Consider the following 20,768-nt stretch of genomic DNA (forward strand, 5'->3'; position numbering starts at 1 on the left):
CTTATTTTAGGTTTTTTTGGGTGAGGTGACAAAGATGATCGATCTGAGTGAGAAGGTGAGTTGTCATGAGCTATTCTCTTTGGATTTTACCTGATGTATCATGGATCCAGATCTTCTACGACGCAGGCTGCCCGTCCTGCCATGCTGCGCAGACACAAGATGGCACGCATTGACCGCCTTACCCCTATCTGAGCACCTTGCCCGAGTGGGGGTAAGACGGTCAATGCGCATCGCCTTGTGTCTGCGCAGCACAGGCAAGACAGGGCAGCGCGCCGTAGAAGATCTGTGTTGATGTATCATTGTTTTATGTTTGGTATAAGTGTAAAACTGATTTTTTTTTTTTTTTCTCTCTGTCTTTAGATATATGGAATAGGGTGTGAGGAGATGAGTGTCAAAGTACAGATGTGGTTTCATCGGAAGAGAGCCAGATGAACGATCCTAGAAGAGTTGTACTGAGCACGATTAGCAAAAATGCGTTTAAAACGTTTCCAAAAAAAAAAACATGTGTAAAACACGTTTTTTAAGACCTTGGACTTAACTGATCATATCTCTCTCTCCCAAACTCTGATCGGCCTGATTCTTTCACCGACGTAAAAATGACTCGAAGACCTACATTTTTCATGATATCAACTCAAGGTCAATGCACAGATAAAGAAAATAGAAGCATGTATTTCAAATAAAAATTCCTCAATTTATATGAGAATAATGCCTTTTTTTTGTTCCCTTTTTTTTTTTTTTTTAAATATAAACAATTTTTAAACCAAAACAAATACTAGTAATATGTAATGACAACAATTAACCATTAATGGTAACAATAAATAATTAATAAATATGTAATGGCATAAATAAACAATTATTTAAAGAAATCATATAAGAATTCAATTCATATTTTATACACCTATTTCAATAAAAAATTAAAAGACTTGTAATGGAAAGTAGCCGTTTGAATAAAAAAAAATTTAAAAAGCCTCATAAAACAGTTTAAACCAAAGCTATTTATAAATGGTTTCGATTTAACATGTCAAACCAATTATTTAACGATATGGTTTCGATTTTACCTAAAAAAACCTTGCACTAAATCGAACCGAATTGTTTAACACCCTTAGGTGGAAGTGTATATTTGGATATATGTTTGATTTGCAAATAAAAACAATTCACACGAAACCTCAAATGTCATTTTTCAAACTTGAGGTACCTCAAGTATCCTTTTTCCAAACATTAGGTATCTAAAGTATAATTTATGTTCTGGTTCTAAGCGGAAGGCGAAAATAATAGTCTCACATCGAATATGAATGGGGAATGTAGGGGATTTATAGATACTTGGGCCAATAAAAATCCTTTGTCATACTGCAAGGTGTGCGGTGCACATCCTTTGTCTCACATCAAATGTATGTGGCCTCTACTGCGCCGCAGAATGTGCACCTTGTAGTACGACAGAGGATCCAGACTCGTACTTGGGCACCCTCTCCTTAACGACTAGCTTTTGAGGATGAATTCTATCTACACGTTTGAGAAAATTCTAAACAATCTCTATGCTTCTTTTTTTTTGTGCCAGAATTTAGTTAGGACAGCAGACCCACTAGGGGCCAGGAGGGCCCACGAAGGACCAACACTAATTCCAAAAAGACCTGACTTGCAATAGGCGGATAGAAGAGGAGGGGTCTCGAACTCAAGACCAACATACCTTAGGCACCACTACGACTAGTGGTCCCAACCATCAGTCTAGGACCGGTGTCCCTAAACAAGCTCTCTGCTTGGGCTTGGAAAATTCAATAAGCCTAAGTCTAATTGACAATCACAGAAATTAGAAGCTTTACCTCTCAAGTCTCAAGTTTTAAATAGATTTAGATATTATGAATGGGAAAACATTCTCATGCCAAATTCCTCTACACGTACGTGTGAGAGGTAACCACCTGTCCCATTTTTGCCATTTACAAGGAGAGAAGGGGTATTAATGAAAACAAAAGGACATGTGGTTACCTAGTTGAACGGATCAACATCGTAGGCTCTGACTCAGACCTCGAGGCCTAGTTGCACAATAAAATAAGCCCAAGTCCAATGGCCCTTTTACTAATTGACAAGCAGAGAAATTACAAGTTTTACCTCTCAAGTATTAATTAAGATTTAGATATTAATTATCATAACAACAGACCTTGAGATTTGGGTTTTAGACTTGTGAATAGTAGAATTCATGGTTTCCAAAATAGTTCTTTTAATGAAACCTTGACTTATAAGAAGATGGGAGAAAGAACACCAGCTGGTCGTGCCAGGCACGTCACCCCTGTGCCCTCACACAGGGATGTCCGAAATGACCGTCGCATCCTGACCATTTCCAAGTTTCTAGGATGGCGCAACGGTCATTTTACGTGCCTCTATGTGAGGAAGTAAGGGTAGTGTGCACTACGCGACCAGATGGTGTTCTCTTTCTAAAAGAAGATACAAAAAAAATTCGATCCAAAGCAGGGAATCCATAGAAGTATAGAAGGGATTATTATAAAAAGGCTAACTTCTGTCCCAAAATTTCAGCTGAACTGCCCACATCGATTTGTGAGTGACAAAGATATCAAACGCTATCAATAAAATTAGCCAACTAACAGTATGGACCAAAAAAATTTTAACTTTCTAGACACTTGAGCCAGTCCATTTAGACCTTTAGTTTATTGGTGACAGGTCTATTCTATGATTGAACCAATCTTGCTTAGTTTTGGATAGTCTTATTAACAAAAGGGGATAAGACTTGTGCACGGGAGATTCTTCCATTGAGTCTATCTTTATTAGGGGGCATGGGGATTTTGATCATTTAAATGCACATCCAACTGTACTCCATGTAGGCCGCGCATGAAAAATATTGTCTTTAACAAAAATGTGAACTAATATAAGCTGACAAGTCTTACTAACGAAGATCTATACGCTTGTTTAAGCTGTTAGGTATGGAGCCATGGAGTATCTATGAATGTGTCACCTAATTGTGCGATGTGGATTGGTGAAATAATGATTCTAATAATTAGATATCTAAAAACGGTCTGGATTGACCACTTACCAAATTCCGTGAAACTTGCTCTAGGGTATAAATAGGTGCTTCATTCATAGGCAACCTATAGATATAAGCCGGTCCATAAAACCTGCTCCCACGCACGCACAAATATATAAATGGAAAAGACTGGGCACGCCACTAAGGTGTCCAACATGTTTCATTATCTCTCCTCTTCCTTTGGAAAAGACCTTCTTCCTCTCCGGTGTCTAGCTTTGTGATTTGTGATGGCATACCCAACCCTCTCCATATATTTATATATAAAGAACTAAATGGTCCATATGAGAAAACTGAAAATTAACCAACATTGAAAGCATTTTTAATTTAATTAATCTGAATTTATTATAAGACTGCGAGACTTCACTTGGTTTACTGGACAAAAGGTACAACTCACCAATAATAAATTAAGTAGATTTTGATAAATATAAAATGGGAAAGAGAACGCTACCGAGGGTGTGCGATAGGTATGTTACCCCTTGCGCCCAGACACAGAGGCGTGCAAAATGACTGTCGTGCCCCAGGAAATTCTGCTTTTTCATGGGAACGTGATGATCATTTCACCTGCCCCTATGTTTGGGTGTAGGAACAGCACACCACACGCACCCTGGTAGCGTTCTTTCTCCATATAAAATACATATGTCCTTTTAGGTGGTTGTTAAAAAGATTTCCATGTCATTGACATAGCAAAGGGATTTAGCGAAAATTTACAACAAAAAAAGGGTAAATTACACATCACCCCTTGGTTTTCAAACGAAACTCAGATCACCCACTAGTTTTTGAAAAAACTCAAATCACCCCCAGATTTAGACCCCAATATGACAAATTAGTCCCTACCGTTAGTTTTATGCTGTTAAGTGATGATGTCAGTCAGTTAAATAAATTTAAATCCCTAAACTACCCTTGACCAATGTTGAAGATAAAAAAAGGGTAGTATTGTAAATTTAATTCTAATGTTTTAGTATAAAGGTAAAATAGTCCTTTCATACCAATAACTAACACCGTTACGGTAGAGGGGGTGATTCAAGTTTTTTTAAAAACCAAGGGTGATCTGAGTTTCGTTTGAAAATTAGGGAGTGATGTGTAATTTACCCACAAAAAAAACATTGCAAAGAGATTTTAGAGCCCAAGTAACAATCATGACAAGCACGTACACTTAGACTTCAGCAACATTTGGACTTTGATTGTGTCACTCATTATTTTAGGGGCCCAATTGTGCACTCTTTTAAACAGAAAATAAACCTCAAAACTTCTCACGAAATTGCACCAATAAACAACCCTGGAATTTATTAAAACCTATAAAAAAAATAGAAGACTTATTTTTTTGAATCATATGGTCTTACATCGAGGCATTTATGGATCACAATAGATTTCTATGAAGAAAATCCTCGGACTATTGTGTTGAACATTTAGACATTTATGTGAATCCATTAAATTCAATTGAAACAGATTAAATTAATTAATTATAATTTTACTATGTTCTTCAGTTCTTGTTATAATTATTCTTTTATGTACAATTGTTTATTATTATTGTTATTTGTTCTCGACTATGGACAGACTTAGACAACTCTGTTATTGAGAGTTGTCGTATTGTATACTTCCCCAATGGGGATTGGTTTGAAAATATAAATATTAGCACTGATACAGCATAAAATCACCTCACCAGTCAGAAGCTGCCACGTGGCCGAGCCGAGGTTACCCCAAGAACCGAACCGAACCGAATTGGAAACCAGGCCAACCCGATCTCCGTTAGGTCGCATGGCTGGGCTGAGCACTCCTTATTGTGCCTCGTTGTAGCAGAGGTTTCCAGAACAAGCACATTATTGTGTTGAACATTAATCCATAGAAATTCCTAAATGATTCACTGTCAGTTGTATTTGGTAACAAAAATTTTTGATAGACTGTTTTTCCTGTATTTGAGAGTCACTTACTGTTGCCTTCATGTTTTGTGCATTTGTAATGTTTTGATGGTTGATGTTTATTGATAAGATGACTACTCCGGTGCATAAGATATAAATGTGAATAGGGGTGACACTCAGTAAGGTTTTGTAAGTACCGTGGTCCTCGGGACGAGGGTTCCTCAGCCTTATAGCGATAAGGATTGGTTTCGATGAATAACGGCATATCGTTCCGACATATCATCATGGGAATAGGAATCATACTTCATAAAGAAATGGAGTCGCCACCTAGGATTAGGGCCTTGGACCCAATGGGTGTAGTCCCATCTGGGATTAGCGGAAATGGCTACATGATTTCATGTGGTTTAGTCAGAGATTCAGCGTAAGTAGTCAGGTTACGACAGTGGGAAGGTATTAGGCACCCACCTCGTCCGGATAAACCGATCTTTCTACTAGATGCTTGTTTTTAAATATTCTCTCTTACTAATACATCTCATACTAACATGCAAGGTTAGATTATGGTGCACTAATCATGATAAAGGAAGAAAAATCATTTACTATGTACACTAAAGCGAGTTACTTTAATTGTCTACATTATGTCAAAAATAGTAAGAAGGAAAGAGACAGATACATGTCAAGAAATACAAGAAATAAATGAAAATGTACCAAGTACGAAATATGCGATGTCCCACGGCTCAGGTGGAGATGGACGATTGGCTTACCTCTCTTTTGTCGGACAGAGTAAGGACTATATGAGATGGGTTTCGTTACTTAGACTTCGGGCAGAGCAACGGTTGTATAAGGGATTCTTGTTCTCTGTATACAGACAGAATAATGACTATAAAAGGAGACTTTTGTTATCCGTATGCGAACGGATAACATCTTGACTAGGAGGTGAGCGCTCTTCTCTCAAGCGGGTAATCGATGAATCTACCCACAACTCAAAATATTGTTCAAAAATCACTTACAAAGGCTTGAAAGAGGGCAAAAATCAGACTGGGAGGGTCTCCCTGGGCTTGGAATCCTTGAAATGAGGGGAGGGGGACCCTCCTATTTATAGGGGGGTGTCCCCCCACCCCCTGAGCTGGATAGGTCCTCCACGGCGCCGTGGGGGACTTATCCACGGTGCCATGGATGATGTCAACCTGCGGACGTTGTAGCGCTCCGCAGTGTGATTCCGTACACCATCGCTGTTGGGGAAGGTGAGCAGTATCTCCTTCAGCATTTGGTAAAAGGGTCTTATAAGTCATTTTAGGGATGTTGGGGTGATTTGGCTTAGATGTAGGGACAAGAGTCTTTCTTGAGAGAGATACCGATGTCTGTCCGTGTCTTGTTGTCATCATCGTTGGGGGGGTGACAAAATTCAGTGTCTACAGGTTTCCACTGCCATTTTAGGGAGAACATCCAAGGGCCCGATAGTTGTTTTGTAAAGTGTTTGAATTTTTTTTATATTTTATTATTATATTAAATAAATATTATTTCAAAAGTGTTTCAAATGTTTTTGGGTTTAGTCACTAGTCTTGACACTCCTATATTGATGTATAATGGATAAAGTTTTATGGTAGTGATTTTACTCCATGCTTGCAAAGTCCATTTTGTGGATTTTAGTAGTGTGGGGGAGAAAGTATAATGGAAGTAATTACCTAGGGGGTACAGGTTATGCCTTTTGTAGTCTCGTCTTTTAGTGCAATTAAGGATAACTAAAAGGCTATCCTTTAGGATCATACTACATGATATGATCTTAACCGTTAGATTATAACCTCCATACTTAGCTCGTCTATAAAAGAAGTTATAACTGAAACCCTAATTGCATAACACAAATTAGATAAAAGAATTGAAGAGAGAAAAAATAAAGTTTCTTCTTCTTCAAACTTGGGATGCAATCATTGGAGATGGTGCATTCAACGAAGATCGTGTTTGAGTGTTGCATTCCTTTGGAGGAGGAACACACCATCAATTATAGAAAACCACGAATCCTTGTTAATAGATTTAATAGATGTGTTTATTGAGATCATTGCCTATAAAAATTTTGAGATGAATGTTGTATCGAATCACTTTTGCCACCACCCTTCATATTGCTTGTACAAATATTGAATAATCTCAAGATAATAACTTGTGTTCACTATCCATTGGTTAAGGAAACATACCAAATGAAAGAGTAAAACCAGAATATGTGTGTGTGTGTGTGTGTGTGTGTGTGAGAGAGAGAGAGAGAGAGAGAGATCTCCCTTTTTGTCTACGAAATCAATATATCTATATACCAATCAATCCGAAGTGCAAAACCAAAACTAAAATCCCTCTACAGAAACTCTTTGTCTATGTTTATGTGTATTTCTTCTACAAGAGAAGGGTTTAGCGACTTCAGGCTTTGGTTTAGTTTCACAGCTCGCGTAGAAATTGGAAATTGAACTGCAGAGCAACTCTTTCTAATGCGTCTACAACTTCAAGCTTTGGTTTAGTCTCAATTTCCTTGAAGAAAGAGGATGGAGACGAGGGGATGGGAGGATGGGTTGAAGCAATGGCATTTCAAGGCGAAGAAGGATCTGACCTCCACTTCGGATTTCGCCATTAGAGGGATGCTCAACAATCTCAATGAGGCTATTTATGCTACCGACCCAAGGCTGGGCATCCACCTCGACAATTCATATTCAGCTGATGAGGGTATTTTTTGCTCTTGTCTCCTTTACTAAGGAGCTCAAATGGGTGCCCTAAATTTGGTAGCCGCCAATGTAGAGTACCTAAGGTTTCAGGTCATAGGGTATCTATCTCCTTGGGGAAGAAATAGGTTGGAAAGAACGAGTTGCTGAAAGAAGGATACATAAAAAAGAATTGAAATTATTATTGGAAATATGTCCATCAAACCCTGTTTTTATTTAATAATTAAATTAATTCATTATGCATGATGATTGACAGGCTATGATTGAACAAAGGTTTTCACTTAAAATTGTTCTTGACTAAGGATAGGACTGGAGATCATATCTATATGGTCGTCATATCATGTCTTCTTCGGAATGACGATTCCAAGACACAAGTGTGAGTGCACATACGGTGTGTATATAGTATAGAATCACACGAGAATCTTATATGTGTCACTACCAGATGATAAAACACGAGATTCTCGTTAGTAGAATTCAATTGGTCCCTTGACCTTAAAGGTCCTTGTCATTGCGGTTATATATCATGGGTTTTGGCGCACTAATGGTTGATATCTTTCTGACATATATCTGTGTACTGGATTCAGTGTGTTTGATCGTAAATGATAGAGTCACTCAACATGGAATACACTACCCTACTGGGGAATATCGAGAAGAAATAATAAATGTGTATGATTTGAGAGAAATTCATATCCGATAATGGTTTTATAACGAGTTCACAAATTGTTTAGAAAACTAATATTATTTATTAGTATTATTATTATATTAAATATTTTTGTCCAATCACTGTCATAGAATCTTTGTATAGGCATGTCCGATGGACTTGGGTTTGACAATAATATAACTACACGTCCTGTAGTCCATTATGTGATAATATTTAGTGGAGGGACTAATATGCAAATGATTAAATTAATTTACAAATATCTGCTACTCTGGAGAGTTAATGGTATTAATTTATTTAATCTATTTATCGTTATAATAACCATTAATAAGACTAATGAATATTATAAGATATTCAAATTAGGTATGTTATCAAATAAGGCAATGTTGGGATTATGAATCCCAAAAACACTCTAATTGGGAAGCCTCTCTCTCTCTCTCTCTCTCTCTCTCTTGTTCTTCAAGATTGTGGATCATGGTTTTTGAATCCCTAGATGAGAGACTGTCAATTTGTGATCTCTCTAACAAAACGGTTACGTGTACAAGTTCTTTGGATTGCTCGAGTGTGGAAGAGTTAGGATCACATGGAGGAGCTACGCTTGCAGTTCAAAGGTAACTTGTTTCCTCCCCATTAATTTTTACAAGCCATTGATTGGTTGGGAACCATACCAGAAGATCGGTTGGATGAAATGGTTAAGAAGTAGATTAGAAGATTGGTTAGATGAATCGGATCATAATCAGATTAGAATAGAAACCCGTTATGCATTTTAAAACCTTGCTAAGGTAAGATGATCATATATGGGATTATTAACCTTTTCTTTTTGCTCTTATAAATACTAAGGTTTTGTTTGGTAGCACTCTCCGAAAGTGATTTCATTGATTTCTTGCTCACCTGGACCAGATTATGAGCAAAATTGCATTTGGCATGTCGGTCTGGTTTTTATCCTCTCAAAGAGCAGTTGTGGTTAAAAAGTGCTCAATGAGCCCATTCGATAGAGCAAAAAATTCATAGTCATACCGATTGTGAGCACTTTTGTAAAAATGATCATGACTTTCCCTCCTCACTCCTGACTCTCTCACCTCGATTCTCTCATTCTTCTCCTCTCTCGCGACACCACCATCTCCCACAATATTAGATGCAAGCACCACTACAACCCTCGACCTTAGTTAGTAAATACGCATATAATTTGTGTATCCGAACGTTTAATTGAAAAACATATTTTAACTTATAAATGCATTTATATAGAAAAAACACTTTTTTAAAGGGTACAGTATTATACACGTTTTTACATGTATTATATGTTTTACTTAGGTTTGTTACATTTAAAAGAAAATCAAAACAAAACCCCAAATTCCTCACCCTTGGGCCCCTTCCCGATCACAACTCACAAAACACAAAATCCCTAGCGGCTGCCTCCATTCTTCTTCTTCTTTTCCATCTCTGTTCCCATTTGAGTTCACCGACAGCCAACAAGTCTACATCTAAGGCTCAAATCTGAGGAGGTTGGAGGATATTATGTATTGCATAGTGCATACCAGAAGTTCTGCGTTAAATCGGAATATGGGATATTGTATTGTGTTTATTTTAGTTGTGAGATTTCTTTTTGAAAAAATCATTATCTACATGCTATTGTTTTGTTTATTAGATGGTAAATGTGTGTTACACAGTGAATATGTACCCGTATTTTTATTTACGGAAGTGCATCACGACCTCATCGTCGCTTGCCTCAGCTTTCGCTTCCTTGTTTCTGGTAGCATGTGTATCTTCTTGGAGGCTCCCTTCGCTATCGAGATGTGCGACACCGGATCCCAGAGATGGGAGACGTGTGGGCTCATGTCAGTCCTACTCAAGGACTCCGCCAACCGCATCTAGCTCACCAATACCACAACTATCGACAATGAGCCGAAAAATGTCGTCACCAACAATGGGATGCAAAATGCTAGGCTTTGTCTACCAGGCCAACATTTGGGAATGTGGAGACTAGACAGGCTATCGGTCATCATTATAGGTAATCACATGGTTTTGTCTGCCATGCCCATTCCCAATCACAAGGATATGTGCCATGTTTGGAATCGTATTGTAAGTTGTGTTTACAACCTTTTCTCTTGGGAAATTGTTGGGCTTTCGCTTCCTCGTTGCTGGTAGCATGTGTATCTTCGTGGACGCTTTCTTGCGACACCAGATCCTGGAGATGGGAGGCGTGTGCGATCATGTCGGTCCTACTCAAGGACTCCGCCAACCACATCTAGCTCTCCAATACCGCAGCTACCAACAATGGGCAGGAAAATGTCATCACCAACAAGGGGCTGGAAAACACTAGGCTTTGTCTGCCAGGCCAGCATTTGGGAATGTGAGACCAGGGAGGTTGTCGGTCATCATTATGGGTAATCACTTGGTTTTGTTTGCCATGCCCATTCCCACTCACAAGGATATGTGCCGCATGTATGGAATCAAATTGTAAGTTGTGTTTACAACCTTTTCTCTAGGGAAATTGTTGGGCTTTCACTTCCTTGTTACTGGTAGCATGTGTATCTCGTGGACGCTCCCTTCGCTATTGAGATGTGCGACACTGGATCCCGGAGATGGGAGGCGTGTTCTCTCATGTCGGTCCTCCTCAAGGACTCCGCCAACCGCATCTGGCTTGCCAACACCACAGCTACCGACAATGGGTTGGAAAATGCTAGGCTTTGTCTGCCAGGCCAACATTTCAGAATGTGGGGACTAGACAGGCTGTCGATCATCAGTATGGGTAATCACATGGTTTTGTCTACCATGCCCATTCCTAATCACATGGTTTCGACTACCATGCCAGACAGGCTGTCGGTCATCATATGTGTCATGTATGGAATCGTATTGTAAGTTGTGTTTACAACATTTTCTCTAGGGAAATTGTTGGGCTTGCCTACACCCTAGCCTGGGGGACCCTGTACGATAGATTGGTCATATTCCATTCCTTGGTTTTGGAAACTTCGTACCCAAACCTTGTGTTTCTCATGCATCTATTTGAATGAAATTATATTTACCAAAAGAAAAATCCAAATCTTAATGATACCCTTGGTAAAAATCCAGCTATTCCGTAATAATGCAGTTGATTCCTTATATTATATCTTTGGCTAATTTGAAACAAACATCTATATTTGTAATTGGCTTTGTGGTTCTTGGTTAGTGTGCTGCATTGGCATTTCTTATTGTAGTCGCTCTCTTTTTTTTTTGGTAGAGTATGAACTTATTTATTGAAAAAGCTTGTAAAATGCAAGGTGTCTGAATTACAAGCTTCAGATAACCAAGGAGTGGTTAAAGGCCAAGATGTCTCACACGCACAAGACAAGGCTACCCGAACCAGGGAGTCAGCCACGTTGTTAATCTCCCTAGGAATAAAGGTAAAGGTAACAAAAGCAAAGTATGAAGAGGCAAGGCTGTTAATATCTTCAACCAATGGAGCCACCTCAATAGGGGGCAAGGGAGGAGGAGAACCATTGAGGAGAGAGATAAGCTTTGAACAATCTGACTCACCTTCCAGATTCTCAATGCCTTCCGCTATTGCCAACAGCAAACCAGAACGAACACTGAGCGCCTCCCCTGCAAGAACAAAGGAGAAGACTCCCGGAGCAAAAACTGCAGCAATGGGGACACCTTGATCATTGCGGATAACATAACCCAGACCTTTGAGATCATCTTTGGAAGAGGCATCAGAATTTAGATTGAACTAGTTTTGTTTTATTGTAGTCACTCTAAGATGGTATAAAGAATGGAAATCTTATTGCACTTGAATTTTCCAATCCATTCGTGTACTAAATTGGATTTTTTTTTTATTCATTTTGATTTAAATTCCTTAACCCCTAACTCTTGCCTCATAAGTGGATTTGAAAATCTGTATTGGCTGGCTTATGCATTCTGTTGCCACTCAATAGCTAGCTTGAAGTCAATGACAGTGTTCATGCAAGTAATTGAATCAGATTTGGTTTTTCTTTCTTCATTAATAAATAAATAAAGATGAATATTTAAAGTCATTTTTCTTAGAGCATCTGTCAACGCCAATCCACTCCTAATAATTAATAACCCTCTACGAACAAAATCAGGTAAAAATTTGTTTCTGAGAGTAGAATTATTACCAAATGCAGCTTATGAGGACAGTACAAATCCTACACAGGGAAATAAAGTGAAGGAGTAGATTGGATTGGGCTACACTCCTTAGAGAGCATCGCCCAATGAATGCCCAATGAGGCATCCAAAGGCTGTGCTATGTCGCATACATCCCGATGGCTGACTGGGCATGTGCCAGGATGTGTGCAGCACAACCAGCTGTTAGATGCCTCATTGGGCAAGATCCCTCCAAGGAGAGGAGCCTAATCCAAAGTTCTCTGGCAGGAGAGCTTAACCCTTGCCTGTGGACTAGGGCCTATGGGAACATACACAAAAGCATCTACAGGACAGACATTTCCATCTTTAATGCGGCTATGTGATCATTTCAACCCAGACAAGGGTCACGCTCCCCACAGGGAATTTGGGGGGGGGGGGGAGAGTGGGGGATGGGGTTCCTCTGTGGCACAGTAGGGTGATACATGGCCTGCAGCATCCCAACACACAGGTTGTGTGCCGGGGTGCTATAGGCCGTAAAATGTGCACCAAATGCCTTGCCACATCATAGGATCCAAGTCCGGGGAGTGTGCACAAACGGAGGTGGGGGCAAATTACTAGCCCGGCCCCTATGGACGGATTGGGCTCCTCTACGGCGCAAGGGTGTGCCACACATCTTGTGGCACGGCACCAAAGCTCATCACGTGGACGACCTCCTCCTTTAGAGGGCACGGATCAAACTGAAAATCCAGTTTTCAAAATAAAGAAATCCTACCCCTATGAAAGGTGCCCAACCCCTACGAAAGGAGATAATGACATATTTTTATCCTCTTCATTTCCTGCCCGCTCCATTTTCCCAAGTTCCTCTAATAGAGGGAATGAAACCCACCCGGACAGAATATTAGGGCAAAGGTATGATGGTCATTTTCGCACTCCTCTCTTAGAGGAACTTGGGAAATGGAACTGCTGAGGAAATGGAGCAGATAAAGGTCCCCCTGTTGATGCCACCGCACGCTCCCATTGGCCCCACACAGGCATGAGACACGTTTCCCCCATTAGAGAACTCTTGCCTTAACTTTTTCACGTCTTTGTTACTAAAGCTTCAGACCCTCAGGGCCACGGGCATAAACAAGTAAGGATTATAAGTCATCCAAAATGAGGATGACCAAATATAAAACAGAGAAATACCCAAAAAGAAAGATTTAAAAACTAATAGAGACATTTGAGGCAAAAATAAGATTAACAATATTATTTAGAGTTGATCCTTGGACTGCTACAGTAGCACAGTAAAACCCAAGATCTTTACCCAATCTTCTCCTAAAATCTCGTTTCTCTCTGAACGAATTAACAACTCGAATCACAAAATCAATACCTCAAGAACTTCATTTCATGTCCTTGTGACTTGTTCAGGAACTATAAATAAACTACGAAAAGTCCTATATCTGCAAAACTTATATGGGATTACTCATAATAATTTCTCAAGGGCAGACTATATTCAATGATTCATCGATCCAGGCCTGTATCTCAGGGTCAAAATCAAAATCCAAGTTTGTAAAATCTTTTGGAGCATCTTCAAACCCAAACAATGGGAAATCATCAAAGCCATCCAAATCACCAATTGCCTGCCCCATGCCCTCCATCATAAATGAATCAAAATCAAAGTCAATCTCTTGCTCTGTTATGGGTGGCAATGGCTCATCCTCCAGAATATCTGGAGAAGGAAACTGTCTCTGTTGTTGTTGTTGTTGTTGCTGTTGGTGATGAACAGGTGGTGGCTCAGGAGTTCTGCTTGGACAATCAACCACATGGGAAGCAGAAGTAGATATATCAAGCACAGAAGATGGAGAAGAATAAGAAAATAGACTCTCAGTCTCTTCTGAGATGCTGGGCTGAGATAGAGACTGAGATTGGGACATAGAACCCCTCTTCTCAATCCTCTGTGCAGCTGAAACATGGTTGCTGTTCTTCCTCGAGAGACTAATACTCTGTAACTCAAACCTCATTGAGGCAGCTTTATAAGCTTCTGCAGCTTCCTCTGCAGTCTCAAAAGTACCCAACCAGACTCGAACACCTCGAATAGGATCACGAATCTCAGCAGCCCATTTCCCCCATCTTCTCTGTCGAACCCCTTTATACTTAGAGGTGGATCTGGGGTTCCTCCTTAAAACCCTTCTCCCAGGGTTTTTGGTGACTCTAGCACTAGGGTTTTTGAAGTCATAGTTGCTGTCTTGAGAAGAGCTATCAATCTCATGAACAGAAAATGCAGGAGAAATTGGAAGATGAATCTCTTGAACGAGGCGTTTTAGTCCTGTCGTACCATTCCTTCCATCAGAAATCATCAATTCATCTTCGCTAGAAGAAGAATCTGTAGCATTAGGATCAGAACAGATAATTCGGATCTTTCTCATGATTGTGTTCTGGGTGTCAGTTTTCTCTGCAGGGATTGATTTCTGCCCTTCTTGCTTAAAGGTCTTAACTTGATTCAATAGTCGCCTCTCGGCCAACGGCATTTCTGAAATCTCTCCTCACAAAACAAAAACAGAGAAAAAATAAAGACTTTGTAGAGAGAAAATCTCTCAATCTCTCAATCACTCACAACTCTCACAGTTACTGTGTCAAGTTAAAAGCCCCCTGAAGAGATATATAAAACGCTTTATATGAAAAGCCCCAAAAAATTTGATTCCTGAACGATTCCTGCAAAACCCACAAATACTAAAACCCATTAAAACCCTTTTAACAAAAGTCATTATAAGGAAACCAGTAAGAACCCAAGTGGGTATAAACGTACCGTTTTGATCTCAAATGCATCGAAACCTTTTGGAACCTCTTTTTCCAGAGGAAGAATGTATAAAAGCTTGAGAACAGAGAAGATAGAGAAGAAGATGAAGATGAAAGCAAGAACTGCTCCGTAACTCCAATCAACAGACCAAAACTAGCCGACATAAATCCTCCAACCTACCTTTTCTCTGTAAATCTCCCTTTACTCTTCCGATTTGAGAAAGAGAACCTGAAAGAAAGAACAGTTCGAGTATAAAAAGAGAAAACCCACAAGACAAAAAGAACAGAAAGGTAAAAGAAAAACAAAGATGAGGATTACGAATCAATGGCTACGATTTCATAACTCAGAATATGACAAAGATCGTATTGAGTTGTTTACGATTTTTCGCAGAAGTACGAAAAAGACTTGAGAGAGAGAAACCAGAAACAAATCTATAAAAAATAACTACAAAAGAAGAAGATTAAAAAAAAATCTTCCAAAATACCCAGAAAAAGAAACTAAAAAATTTACTTACCTCGATTGTTCCCCTCTCTATGTTCTTAAGGATTTCCGTGGCTCAGTTTCTCTAAAACTCTCTCTCTCTCTCCGACTCTTCTGTGTGATTCACAGTCTCTGACCGTCACTCTTGCTGTTCAGCATTACCCGAGTGGTCAAATTTACTAAAAGGGCTTATAAATAGAAAATAAAATTTAAAACAAAAAATAAGGAAAAAAAGTGGTGATGAGCTGGCATGGTTAAATGGCAATTTGACCATCTCATGTTTGATGTATGACGTTCCACCATACATACTCATCCATGCATGATATACCACTCAGTACTCAGTACTCACTAGTCACTAGTCAGTAGTAACAGTTCGTTACAGTTTCCGAAAAGGAAACGTCAATGGCTATTCCTTTTGACTCTTGTTCTTTGCTTATTTACGATGAATGCCACTGATTTAAAGCTATTTTATAGAATTATTATAACTGTTTTTAATTTATTTCCCTTTATTTATTTTCCCAAAAAGTTATAAAGGTTTGAAACATTCCACAATTTCAAAGAGAAAATCACGGTGGAAATCAGTAATTTCTTGCGGAGGAATTTGGCTGGCGCGTGAACTCCACGTTTTTTTACTTTCCCTTGAAGTTCAAGGCAACTCTTACTTAAAAAAAAATAATAAATATTTCAAGTCAACCTTGATTCTTGAGTCTTCGTTGAAATTGACAACTAAGCATGGTCAAAATGGTTGAGCCGATTTTGATTCGAATCGGATTAAAATTGATTCTAACTATTTGGAGGTGAAAATTTAGATTTGGGAATCAGGAATTGGCTCAAGAATTGGTATAATCCGGATTTCGATTCCGATTCTAGTTCAAGCATTAACAATTAATGTCGGTGAAAATCGAGATCGATATCGGCTGATTCTGATACCAATCGACCAATTCACTGATCCTAATCCCAATTCTTGAAATCATGCCACCGAGGTGAGACTTTTAAGGGTTATCCACATGGAAGACTTTTATCCCAAGTTAGTTCAGTGAGTAAAGATCAACACTTCACAATTAAAAGATCATGGGTTCAACTCTCTTTAGGGGATCCTACTCCTCTCTAGCGAGCCCCTTGCCCAGTGAGGCATCCAACGGTTGGACATGGCGCTCGTTGGAAAGGAGTTTGATCCCTCTTTTGGTGGGGTCTACTTAGACATAGAAGACTCCTACCCCCAAGGAAGTAATTCAGCAACAAATACTTCACTATTAACAAGTCATCCGTTAGTCAAAATTAGAGAGAAAAATGTTAGTATAGGTGAGTAAGGTATAAAAGAATCTATACAAGAGCAATGTAGCAATCTTTTTCCCTGAGTTCAAATAGTAAAAAAAACCAAGAGATCCCTGCCTCGCTACATGGCCTACATCATTGAGGGGAGCAATGAGGACAACATCAACATGAATAAGATTTTTTATTTCATAGGGGTAAAGTGGTAATTTCGTGCACTCCTGTGTGCTAGACTCCACGCAACTTGTTTGATAGTTTTTGTAAACTAAAATCTAAAACTAGATAATCGTGAAGTTTTCCCTTAATAATGTTACGTGTTGGCTTGGCTATTGCCCAAATTCGGTTCAGTGTTAAGTCAGCTTTAGCCCGAAAACCAATGCTTATCTTGGCCCAACTTGTATCAATAAAAGACAAGTTATTACTTAGGGAAAAAGATCTCTGTCCGGGAGTGTGGCCTATGCCAGCACTCCCATGAGTCTATCTCTCTCCTCTCCATGTGAAAAGACATCTTTGCCCCCTTGTTGTAAGGAGGAGAGAGATAGACACATGGGAGTGCTAGCATAGGCCACACTCCTGTGCAAAAAATTGCTTCCCTATTACTTATTAGTGGCCTAAAGGAATTAGGTCTGACCGAAGTACCGAACTGTGTTCTCATTGGTTTTAGTTTTGTTCTCCTAGGAAGAGAGGTGATTGGCTGGGCTTCTGGAGAGTGTAGTTTTTAAACCAGCCCAAATCCCTATGAGACGGTTCCTTCATGTTTTACCGGTCCAATTCTCAAGTACAGTTGAGCTTGCTATTATTACCTATCAATGACACAATTCTCAAACTTGTCCCAGGAAAACAAAAAAAATAAAATAAAATAAAAGGGGGCTGATGTTCTTTGTGCCGCAGCGCAGCCTACGCCCAGACACATGGACCTGTCATTCAGGGGGCAGGGTGGTCATTTTGCCCACCCCCATGTGTCTGGGGGTAGCCTGCACCCTGGCACAAAAAACATTCTCCAAAAAAAAAAACACATCAAAAACTCTCAACATTTAGACCAGGGGTGGGACTAGGGGTAGAGAGGACGATGTTATTTCATCGTCGACGATGGAGTAGGTGATTGGAGAGGGGGAGGTGGGAGGGTGAGGTGGGAGGAAGTCAGGTAAATGTTTAATGTAGGGCCAATGGGAAAACGATAGAAAATATCAATTAGGGTGGGATTTCTGTTTTTCATGGGGGAGCGGGAAGGTCATTTCGTGTCATCATATGTCTACACGCAAGAGCTACACTCCCTGAGAGAGTCCTTTTTCCCTTAAAAAATTATTAAAAAAAAAAAGAAGGATATGATTTTTGGTAGTTTTGTAAACTGAAACCTAAAACTAAGTAATCTTGTTGCTTTTCCTAGTCTTAGCGGGATTGATTTTTTTTAAGGGAAAAGTCTGGGTATGCTAGCGTTATACCTTAAGCACTCTATGTGTCTATCTCTCTCTTCCTCTCTTTGAGGGGTAAGAAAATCATTTCAAAAGGAGAAGAGAGAGATAGATACATAGGGTGCTAGCTTATGGTATAACGCTAGCATACCCATCCCTCTCCTTTTAATTTTGTTTTTTGTTTTTTTAATTCTAGGATTTTTTAGAGTAAGATCGGCATCCCTAGAAAAGAATGAGATCAAAATAAGCGATTGGTATAATGTGTTCTCTTATCTAGTTTTGCACTTTCCAATATTTACCAAAATGCCATTATTCATTTTGGTTTTTTTAATCACATGAGAGGGAGTCGAGAAAGGAATATTCCCGCTCTTTCAAGGAGGATTTATTGAAAACAGTTTGGCAGATCAATAATTCGATCCTCAGTGACATGAAGAAGGAAATGAAGAAAGAACAAATGAAGTGGTTTCACCAATCCGAAGAAGTTAAAGAGATTTTCCACTTTGCTGGCAAAGTGAGCATTCATGGAGACGTGCTCAGGGAGCTCAAATTCAAATGGACTTGAGAGAGTGGAGGAATATGATTTCTGTCAAAATATGGAGCTTATGCGAGAAGAATCCCTCAAAAGACGAGATCGTGGTTGGGGATGAATTTGTAGATAATATAGTAGCTTGGTATAATGTTCTAGTGGTTTCAGTATGAAATGCACAAGGAGAGGTGGAGGATTCTAAGATGGCCGGAAGCAGGTGATGATTAGAGTTTGGGATTTCAAATAATTGATATATGGACACAATTTCATAGCGTTCCTAGTGAGTTACTATCTCTTAAACTTGCAATCCGTTGAGCACTCAAAGTGGTGCTCACCAACAAGGTGATGCATATGCAAGATTTTCAAGAGGGTATGTGAATGCAGTATCTCAGATGCAAGTGTGGTCGGCTTGGCCATGAAGCCCAAATCTCATCATCATCAACCAATACCGGTAAATATGGCTCATATCTGCATGGTTTTGTTCCTGATTCTTGCAGTTTGGAAAATGTAACTACTCTTCTGTATAAGAACTCTCAAACTGCAACCTAGAATGTGGCTGCTACACCACCATTGACCACAACCACCGGTGCCAGAAATGATGGTCATCAACAAGGTGTGGTGTGTCTTTAGTTTCTGAAAGTCCACATGGAAATCTTTCCTTAAGATTGATTTTGGCTCTAAATGCTAATAATCATCATCAATCGGTTACACCTCTAAAGGCCCCTCAACCCCTACATGTGGTCAACAGTAACATCTCCATAATGATTGAAACTCCTCGTGACAAAGAATGTCTTTAGTTTCATATGGCACTTATTAATCATCAACTATTCTTCTATATGAAATCTCTCTAACTGCAGCCTCAATGTGGCTACTACACCGCCATTGACCACAACCACCGCTGCCAGAAAGGATGGTCATCAACAGGGTGTGTCTTCAATTTCTAAAAGTCCACGTGGCAATCTTTCTTTAACATTGATTTTGGCTCTAAATTCTAATAATCATCATCAATCGGTTACACCTCTGAAGGCCCCTCAACCCCTACATGTGATTAGCAGTAACATCTCCATAATGACTAAAACTCCTCGTACAATGAATGCCTTCAGTTTCAACCATATATGGCACTTATTAATCATCAACTATTCTTCTGTATGAAAACTCTCGAATTGCAGCCTCAAATGTGGTTGCTACGCGGCCATTGGCCACAGCCATCGATGCCAAAAAGGATGATCATCAACAAGGTGTGTCTTCACATTCTGAAAGTCCAAGTGGCATTCTTTCCTTAAGATTGATTTTGGCTCTAAATGCTAATAATCATCATCAATCGGTTACACCTCTAAAGGCCCCTCAACCCCTACATGTGGTCAACAGTTCATCTCCATAATTACTAAAACTCCTCATACAATGAATGTCTTCAGTTTCAACCATATATGGCACTTATTAATCATCAACTATTCTTCTATCTGAAAACTCTCGAACTGCAACCTCAAATGTGGCTGCTACCATTGACCACAACCACCGGTGCCAGAAAGGATGGTCATCAACAGGGTGTCTTTAGTTTCTAAAAGTCCATGTGGCAATCATTCCTTAACATTGATTTTGGCTCTAATGCTAATAATCATCATCAATCGGTTACACCTCTAAAGGCCACTCAACTCCTACATGTGGTCAATAGTAACATCTCCATAATGACTGAAAATGTGGCTACTGCGCCGCCATTGACCACAGCCACCGGTGCCAGAAAGGATGGTCATCAACAGGGTGTCTTCAGTTTCTGAAAGTCCATGTGGCAATCATTCCTTAACATTGATTTTGGCTCTAAATACTAATAATCATCATCAATCGGTTACACTTCTGAAGGCCCCTCAACCCCTACATGTGGTCAACAGTAACATCTCCATAATGACTAAAAATCCTCGTGACAATGAATGTCTTCAGTTTCAATCATATATGACACTTATTAATCATCAACTACTCTTCTGTA

The sequence above is a fragment of the Telopea speciosissima genome, chromosome 11 (genome assembly GCF_018873765.1).
Source record: "Telopea speciosissima isolate NSW1024214 ecotype Mountain lineage chromosome 11, Tspe_v1, whole genome shotgun sequence".
NCBI classification, from domain to species: domain Eukaryota; kingdom Viridiplantae; phylum Streptophyta; class Magnoliopsida; order Proteales; family Proteaceae; genus Telopea; species Telopea speciosissima.